Genomic DNA, 10128 nt, shown 5'->3' on the forward strand with positions numbered 1-10128 from the left:
CCATGTTGACCTCTATTTATGAAGATACTCATTTAGACAGCAGTTATAATCTCTTAAATTATTTTTTTCTTTTTTAAATTTAAAATCAATCAACATAGTGTATTAGTAGTTTCAGAGGCAGAGTTTAGTGATTCATCGGTTGCGTATAAAACCCAGCGTTCATTCCATCAAGAGCCCTCCTTAATGCCCATCACCCAGTTACCCCAGCCCCCCAGCCACCTCCCCTCCAGCAACCATCAGTTTGTGTCCTAGAGTTAAAAAAATATGAATGCTTCACGACTTTGTGTGTCATCCTTGTGCAGAGCCCATGCTAATTTTCTCTGTATTGTTCCAAATTTAGTATGTGTGCTGCCAAAGTGAGCACTAATCTATTTAATTCTTTTTTTTAAGATTATTTATTTATTTATCTGACAGACAGACATCACAAGTAGGCAGAAAGGCAGGCAGAGAGAGAGGAAGGGAAACAGGCTCCCTGCTGAGCAGAGAGCCTGATGCAGGCCTTGATTCCAGGACCCTGGGATCATGACCTGAGCCGAAGGCAGAGGCTTTAACCCACTGAGCCACCCAGGCGCCCTCTATTTAATTCTTGATCAAATTTTTTATGCAGTAACAGTGAAAACTACGTCCAATTTTTTTCTATCCTCATTTTTCTTCTACTGAAACAATTATGTGCAAGATCAACTTTTTCCACGTACATTTTACAGTGAGATTCATTTCAGCCATCGGGTTTATATCCTAGTCAAATTCTGTCCATTTTTTTTTTAAGATTTTATTTATTTATTTGACAGAGAGAGACCACAAGTAGGCAGAGAGGCAGGCAGAGAGAGAGAGAGGGGAAGCAGACTCCCTGCTGAGCAGAGAGCCCGATGCGGGACTCAATCCCAGGACCCTGAGATCATGACCTGAGCTGAAGGCAGAGGCTTAACCCACTGAGCCACCCAGGCGCCCCAAATTCTGTCCATTTTTAACGGCTGCTATAGTGAGCTTTCTTTCTAGCTCTTATATTCCATGAAAGTTGATTTTTCCCTGGGACCCAAAGTATTCATTGAATTAAAGAGGTAGGGCCAAAACATCCCCTTTTACCTGTGCAAGAATTCAATATAGGTTGTTTCGTATGATGGTAATGAGGTGACAAGTATTAACTGCTCTAGCCACCTCACAGGAGGGAGGCTCAAATGCCAAAAATAGATGTGAAAGTGTTCAGAAGGTGTAAAAGTTAAGTAAATGTCACTTTACTGATTGTTAAAGCAAGTCATATAAATCCATCCTCCTGGAACTGTTCTACAAGCCAAACACCTTCCTATTCTTGCTGTAATGTTATTTGCAAAAATGCTTGCAGACTTCAGCTGATTTTCTAAGTATATCCTAGTGAGCTGGTGACTTCACTCACTGTTCTCTTGTCATTTGTTTTCCGTTCTGACCTCATTAATTTTTCTTTCTCTAGCCCTTGTCCTGAAGTCCTCGGTGACGCGGAGACCAGGCTTGGTACAGTAATGGACTTGTACCATTGGTTATAGGTTCCATCATCTCGGTTGCGGTAACTGTTGCGTGAGACTGAATGATAGATGGTGTTACTGACTGGCCGTTGTTTGAGAAAAACTAAAACCTGTGACCAGATAGATGCTATCTCAGCAGGGTGCACATACACTGTTCTTTTAAGAAATTCTTCTCTTATCACCCCTCTCTCTCTTGCTTGATACACTACTTGCTTATGCAAGAGTTTTGAAGGGAATGGTAAGGCCACTGTTAATCTAAGCAAAGCTAGCAAATTCTAATATTTACTTTAAGCCCTAAAGTTTATAGGTTCAGGGTTTTTTTTCTTTCCCCTTTCTATATCTTGAAACAGCTTAAGATTTCAAGCATTGTTTTCAACAAACCACATTATTTATAAATACACTGATAATATTAGGTCAAGGCCCATGAGAAGGAAATGATCCAAATTTCATCACATTGATTTTGTCTTCCTCCTAGGGTTAGTATAAGAACTAAGAGATTTTTCCTTTAAGAATTGGCTACATTTCTTGTGTACAGTTTTGTTCTTAAAAGGTATCCTGCAGGGATGCCTGGGTGGCTCAGTCCGCTCAGGTCATGATCTCAGGGTCCTGGGATGGAGTCCGCGTTGCGCACCTTGCTCAGTGTGGAGCCTGATTTCTCCCTCTAACTGCCGCTCCCGCTGCTTGTGCTCTCGCTCTCTCAAATAAATAAAATCTTTGAAATAAGTAAATAAATAAAATTTTAAAAAGTACCTGCAAAAGGAGTGAAAGTTAGAAGATTAGCAATGTAATTGTTACTGGTAAAATGTCTTTCAGTTCCTTTTTTAAAAAAGGTTTATGGAGATATAATTTGCAGTATAATTCATCCATTCAAAGTGGACAACTCCGTAGCTTTTAGTGTACTCATAGAGTTGTGCAAGCATCACCATGATCAATATTGGCATGTTTTCATCGCCCCAGCAGGAAACACCTTAGCCAGTACTTGTCACTCAGGATTTATTCCCAACTTCTTGCTTCCTCTTCCTAACCCTGCCCCCCTCCCCATCCCCCTCCCCTCCCCGCAACCACTAATCTACTTTCTGTCTCTAGATTTGCCTAATTCTGGACATTTCACATAAATGGAATCATACCATATGTAGTCTTCTGTGACCAGCTTCTTTCACTCAACGTATGGATTTCAAGGTTCATCGGTGCTGTAGCATGTATCACTACTCCATTAATTTTTATGGGTGATTTTATGGATGATTTTTTATGCATGGATATACCACATTTATTTATTTTATTTTATTTTTTTTTTTAAAAGATTTTATTTACTTATTTGACAGAGACAGATCACAAGTAGGCAGAGAGGCAGGCAGAGAGAGAGAGAGGAGGAAGCAGGCTCCCCGCTGAGCAGAGAGCCCGATGCGGGACTTGATCCCAGGACCCTGAGATCATGACCTGAGCCGAAGGCAGCGGCTTAACCCGCTGAGCCACCCAGGCGCCCTATACCACATTTATTTACTCATTTATCAGTTAATGGACATTTGAGTTATTTCCTCTTTATGATTATAATGAACAATGCTGCTATGAATATTTGTGTAGATCTTTTTTCATTTCTCTTGGGTATATACCTAGGATTGGAATTACTGGGTCATATGGTAAATCAGTGCTTAACTTTTGAAGAACTGTCAAACTATTTTCCAAAGTAACCACCATTTCACATTCTTACCAGCAATATCTCACGGTTCTGATTTCCCACGTCCTTCTGATGCTTTTTTATTTTAATTTTAATTTTTAAAAATATTTATTTATTTGACACCGAGAGACTGAGAGAACACAAGCAGGGACAGGGGCAGAGGGAGAGGGAGAGCCGGCTCCCTGCTGAGCAGGGAGTTAGTTGGCTTCGGGGGCCCAATCCCAGGACCCCAGGATCATGACCTGAGCCAAAGGCAGATGCCCAACCACTGAGCCACCCAGGCGCCCTCCCTTTCGATACTTTTATCTATCTTTTTTATCTTAGCCAACTTAGTGAATGATTTTGATATTCCCTTAATGGCTAAAGAAATCAAACATCATTTCATATTTTTATTGGTCATTTGCATATCTTCTTTGGAGAAATGTTTATTTAGAGCCTTTGTCCATTCTTAAATTGGATTTTCACTTTTAGTTTAGGAAATTCTTTTAATATCTTAAATTACTCTGAAAATTTCCTGCTGTTTTCTCTGCTACTTAAAAAGTATGCCTTATTTCCACTCACCTATTTATTCAAGTAAGTTCTGTATTTTTTGAGGACCTAATATGTGTCAGATTTATGCTAAATCCTGAGTCTAAAGTCCCAGGCCTTAAGTAATTCATAATCTCTTGGCTTCCTAAAGAGATAATTTGCAATACAATGGTGTAAATGCTATTGTAGACCTCACAATGGGAGATAAAATTGGCTTAACAGAAAAAACCTTTCAGGGATATGGACAGGAAGGTTCTAACTAATGCTGCAGATGAAATATAACGGAGACCAGTTTTCTTGCAGAAAATTTGCAGGGCAGAGCTCTGGCCAAGACTTGTCAGTAATACAATTGATAAAGTCTCTATTTGAAACTAGCATTCAGAAATTACAGGTTTAGAAAATATCACTGCTTTTGTAAATAATAATAAAGACATCGATACCAAAAGTCACCTTGCATTTCAGCCAGATCTGCACAGTTCAAGGAAAGATAAAACATATAAAACATATAAAAGAAAATCAGCATTGGACTACACAAAAAGATAAATCAAAACAGAAAACACGACTTAGCCATCTGCAGCTAAAGATTTTCACCAGTTCTATAATGAACAGGAGGTGAAAATACATATCAGAATCTTCTGCATTTCTTTTATGGTTTGTTACAGACAAGCATACTTGTGTTGACTGCATCCAGGAGCTCTTTTATACTATACATTTTAGCCACTTGGTAAGTTGTTTTGCTGTCTTCGTGATCCTTTGCTTGAAGACAGCCCTGCCATTCCAGCTAAATATGTGAATCTGGTGGATCCTGCCAGGGACAATTAAAATTCTAGTGCCTGAATTGTTTGTTTAACCATTTCTCTTCCTATGCCATGAAGGGCTTGAGGAGACTTACATAGATGACATAATACAATAAAATAGAAAAAAATAAAAATAAAAAAGATAGGGGTGCCTGGGTGGCTCAGTTCGTTAAGCATCTAATCTTGATTTCAGCTCAGGTCTTGATCACAGGGTTGTGAGTTCAAGCCTGCATTGGGCTTCATGTTGGACATGGCACCCACTCAACTGAATACATAAATAGGGGCGCCTGGGTGGGTTCAGTGGGTTAAGCCTCTGCCTTTGGCTCAGGTGATGATCCCAGGGATCAAACTCCAAGTCGAGCTCTCTGCTCGGCGGGAAGCCTGCTTCCCTTCTTCTCTCTCTGCTGGCCTCTCTGCCTACTTGTGATCGCTGTCAAATAAATAAAATAAAATTTTTTTAAAAAATACATAAAAACTTAATAAGTAAATAAAAATTAAAAATAAAAAGATAGTCACAAGTCTAACCAGTAATAAACCAGAGTATTACATAGAATATTAACATATCTAGAAGATTTTTAATAAATATTAGGGTATAGTGCTGATTATAAAGTGTCATCTGTAATTCGTTTTTTGATAATGTTCAGAGAGTTTGCTTAAATTTTTTTGCATTTCCTTACCTTGAGTATAGTATTTGTTTTTTTTTGTTGTTTTTGTTTTTTTTTTTAAGATTTTATTTATTTATTTGTCAGAGAGAGAGAGAGAGCAAGAGCGAGCACAGGCAGAGTGGCAGGCAGAGTCAGAGGGAGAAGCAGGCTCCCCGCGGAGCAAGGAGCCCGATGTGGGACTGGATCCCAGGATGCTGGGATCATGACCTGAGCCGAAGGCAGCTGCTTAACCAACTGAGCCACCCAGGCGTCCCCGAGTATAGTATTTGTTCTGGACACCAAAGACTACTTGTATTTTGTTTTTTGTTTTAATTTTCTTTGTCTGGGACTGCTATTTGAAATATATTTTTTCTAATTTAAAAAATAATACATTGTAGGAAGCCAAAGTGTATCAAAAACTATAAAGAAGAAAATAAAATTAAAAATCACCCAGACTCCTCTCCCATCCCAAATTAAAATCAGAAACAATAAAGATAGAAAAGGAAATTTACGCTACTCTGGAGTGTGAACAAAGCTTTTTGGGAACTCGAAAAACAAGGCAGGTAATGATGATCTGGGAATTGGTGAATGCTTAACCCTGCAATTAAGTTGGATTTTGAAAAAAAAGAAAAAAAGAAAAAAAGACCAGAAGAAGATGCCTGGAGCAGGGGCAAGGAAAGGTACTGGAGGTGGAGGGAATACTCTGTAGAAAATGACAGGGCCCCTCCTCCCTTTTCTTTTTAATTAGAAAGGAGGTAAATTTGGGAAAAGACGTGGTAAGTCAGTGAACTGTAAGAGATCTGAATGTGTCTGGACTCCAGGGGGTAGAAAAGAGAGATTTTGAAGACCTTGTTCATAAAGCTAAGAAATTAGGTGTCATACTATAAGATTGTCCTTAATGATACCGAAATAGGTGAGACAATGGACAACTAGAAATGTGATGTTGGTCATGAAACTTTCTTGTTTAAGATTTTATTTATTTATTTATTTTTGGGTTTGGTTTTTAAGTAATCTCTACATCTGACGTGAGGCTCGAATTTACAACTCTGAGGTCAAGAATCACATGCTCCACTGACTGAGCCAACCAGGTACCCCTGTCATGAAATTTCTAACTAGAAAATTGTTACTTGGCCTAATCACCCCATCATATTGTCATCTGTTTCCCCATTTTCCATCACTACAGCTTTGTGGTCAAGGTAAAACAATCCTTACAGGGAAATGTAGGAAGGCGAGACAATGGCAAATATTTCTTACAGATGTTCTGCATAAAAACTTGGCAAAGAGAAGGCGTATGAGTAATTCTTAGCTGTGAAACCATTCTAGTAATAGTTTGTGTTCGGCACATTTTCCTGAAGGCTTATTTTTGGAAATATGGAAAGATTATTCTGTAATATTTGAAAGAGGAAAAAAAACCCCCTACAAGTCTGATAGCTTCACTTTTTTATTCTGTGCTTTAAGAAGAGTAAAAGCATATAACCAACTGCTGGATAGTAGCAGATAGACACTGAGAAAATTCATTAATATAAGAACTATGTAATGGAAAACAATCTCCCCCAAGAGTGATGAGTTAGCCAGTAGTGGGCAATGATGATTCTGAAGGGGCGCCTGGGTGGCTCAGTGGGTTAAAGCCTCTGCCTTTGGCTCAGGTTATGATCTCAGGGTCCTGAGATCGAGCCCCTCATTGGGCTCTCTGCTCAGTGGGAAGCCTGCTTCCTCCTCTCTCTGCCTGCCTCTTTGACTACTTGTGACCTCTATCAAATAAATAAATAAAATCTTTAAAAAAAAACGATGGTTCTGAAGCAAAAGTATATTAAAGATGCCAGAGATACCGTACTGGCTTCATGGTGGATGAGATAGAGACATGCCTGAGATGAGCAGTCCAACATTAGCCTTGTTTTTGAATAACACTTTTGAACTGAGGGGCGCCTGGGTGGCTCAGTGGATTAAGCCGCTGCCTTCGGCTCAGGCCATGATCTCAGGGTCCTGGGATCGAGCCCCGCATCGGGCTCTCTGCTCAGCAGGGAGCCTGCTTCCCCCTCTGTCTCTGCCTGCCTCTCTACCTACTTGTGATCTCTCTCTCTGTCAAGTAAAATAAATAAAATCTTTAAAAAAAAACACTTTTGAACTGAAACTTGGATTTCTCTGTAAAATAGAGTGGGTGGTCATCTTGCTTTTCAAACGTTTACAAAAGATTTTATCCAAAATTTGTTGCATGATTTGATTTCCTAACACAAAGGAGGCTTTGAAATCAGTCTTTTACTTGAAGGAAAAGGACTACATTTAAATGAAAGAGGTTCAAAGTTAAATGCATAATTAGTTTTGTGTTTGGAAAATAAAAACATCACATTTTAGGTTTAAATATCTAATCAGGGAAGATAGGGAAGAGTCTAGATTGAGAAAGAAAAAGTAAAGGACGCCTGGGTGGCTCAGTAGGTTAAGCCTCTGCCTTCGGGTCAGGTCATGGTCTCAGGGTCCTGGGATCGAGTCCTGCGTCGGGCTCCCTGCTCAGTGGGGAGGCTGCTTCCCTTCCTCTCTCTCTCTGCCTGCCTCTCTGCCTACTTGTGATCTCTGTCAAATAAATAAATAAAATCTTTAAAAAAAGAAAGAAAGATTAAAAGAAAGAAAGAAAAAAAAATTAAGTTTTGGTGTGAATACTTCTGTGTCCCAGGGTCCTCTAAAAAGGATGAGTAAGGATATATCTTAGATGGGAGAAGGCTGTGAGGATGCGTATTACAGTAGCTTCAGCTGCTCTTGAAATTCTTTGTGTAATTTCCACAAGCAGATAGTCCAGTGCCATTATTTGGAGGTCATTATGAAAGGCCAGATAAATATTTATCAAAAGCCAGAAAAACTAAAATGCAAGGCCATAAGACAGCCTTGCTTTCTAACTTCAGTACATTTCAAATGCTTATGCAACAGCCTTGCCATTTAAGTGAGAAATATGTGGATATGCTTAATAACTGGAAAAAATATTGAAAAAGTATCAGACATTCGTAGAATGCACAGTAAAAGAAATACACTCAATTATAATTGTTTTCTTAGATTAAAAGAAATATACTCTATTATAATTGTTTTCGAGATTCAGATAAGCCTATGCAGGATCAGTTTTTTTTTAACTTGTTTTGTGTCCTCAATTGGCCGGCTTTTCACTTCAGCGACAATTGAACATTTTCTGAGTAGGTAGCAGCATATGATATAGTCACTATTTCCTGATATTATAAATCTTTCTGGAGAAATACAATTTTCACACATTATGGGGCACCTGGTTGGCTCAGTTGGTAGAAATTGCAAATCTTGATCTCTGGGTTATGAGTTTAAGCCCCACATTGGGCATAGATTTTTTTTTTTAAGATTTTTATCTATTTATTTATCCGAGAGAGAGAGAGCGAGCCAGTGCACGAGCAGGGGCATCAGCAGGCAGTGGGAGAAGCAGTCTCCCTGCCAAGCAAGGACCCTGATGCGGGACTCTATCCCAGGACTCTGGCATCATGATCTGAGCTGTAGGCAGACGCTTAACTGATTGAGCCACCCAGGTGTTCCTAAATAAATAAAATCTTAAAAAAAAATTGTACATGAAATAATTAGAGAGAAATAACTTGTATCTTTTTTTTTTAAGACTTTATTTATTTATTTGATAGAGAGAGAGCGCACACAAGTAAGGGGAGCAGCAGGCAGAGGGAGAGGGTGAACCAAGCTCCTTGCTGAGCAGGGAGCCCCATAAGCTGCTTGATTCTAAGACCCTGGGATTATGACCAGACAGAAGGCGGACGCTTAAGGTGCCCCTGGGTGGCTTGCACTTTTTAAAAGTAACTTTGACTTTTTAAAAAATAACTTTCACTTAAAAAAAAAAAGATTTTATTTATTTATTTATTTGAGAGAGAGAAAGAGGGAGAGAGCTCACACTCAAGCACATAGTAGGGAAGGGCAGGGGGAGAGGGAGACTCTTAAGCAGACTCTGTGCTGAACACAGAGCCCAGTCTCACCACCCTGAGATCATGGCTTGAGCAGAAACCAAGGGTCAGATGCTCAACTGACTGAGCCACCCAGGCCCCCCTAACTTGTGCTTTTCTCACATCTTTGGCAACATTAGATAACTATGTTATGTTCATCATACTGAAATAGAGAGCTTTTAGAAATTAATACTGAGGGGTACCTGGATGGCTCAGTCAGTTAAGCTTCAACCTCTTGATTTCAGCTCAGGTCATGAACTTGGGTCGAGAAATCAAGTCCCCCCTGGAACTCTATGCTCAGCAGAGTCTGCTTGTCCCTCTCCCTCCCTGGTCTTGCATGTACGTGCTCTCTCATTTTAAAAACATCTTCTAGGGCGCCTGGGTGGCTCAGTGGGTTAATCCTCTGCCTTCCGCTCAGGTCGTGATCCCAGGCTCTCTGCTTTGGCAGGGAGTCTGCTTCCCCCTCTCTCTGTCTCTCTGCCTGCCTCTCTGCCTATTAGTGCTCTCTGTCTGTCAAATTAAAAAAAAATTTTTTTAATTAAATTAAAAAAAAATCTTCTAAAAAAGTTAATACTGATATAACATTTATACAATATTATACACCCCAAAAAGTATTTAATAAATGGTTGTTGATTGATTAGTAACTTTCATAAGTCATAGTATTTCTCAATAAGTTGAGAAGGGTGATTCAGGGGGCGCCTGGGTGGCTAAGTGGGTTAAGCCTTTGCCTTTGGCTCAGGTCATGATTTCAGGGTCCTGGGATTGAGCCCCACATCAGGCTCTCTGCTCAGCAGGGAGCCTGCTTCCCTCTTTCTCTCTCTCTCTGCCTACCTCTCTGCCTACTTGTGATCTCTCTGTCGAATCAATAAATAAAATCTTAAAAAAAAAAAAAGGGTGATTCTGACCTCTCTGGAGATTACAAAGTTTGAATTAAATATTTTGATCACATATTAGCATGTAACTGGAAAAATCACTTGCTTCTATATTCTGGCTGTGAACAGTGGGAATCACACACATTAAGAAGAAAAATGAAACAAA

General features: G+C 39.6%; 1 non-coding gene across 1 annotated transcript; it reads right to left on the reverse strand.

Annotated features, from left to right (window-relative positions):
- Window positions 1–257: 257 nt before the first annotated feature.
- On the reverse strand, window positions 258–364 carry LOC123391704. Its single transcript, XR_006606399.1, has one exon. It is a non-coding gene; the product is annotated as a U6 spliceosomal RNA (small nuclear RNA).
- Between the last annotated feature and the right edge of the window lie 9764 nt (window positions 365–10128).

This window comes from Mustela putorius, unplaced genomic scaffold (genome assembly GCF_011764305.1).
Source record: "Mustela putorius furo isolate JIRA1106 unplaced genomic scaffold, ASM1176430v1.1 tig00000275_pilon_pilon_pilon, whole genome shotgun sequence".
Classification (NCBI taxonomy): Eukaryota; Metazoa; Chordata; class Mammalia; order Carnivora; family Mustelidae; genus Mustela; species Mustela putorius.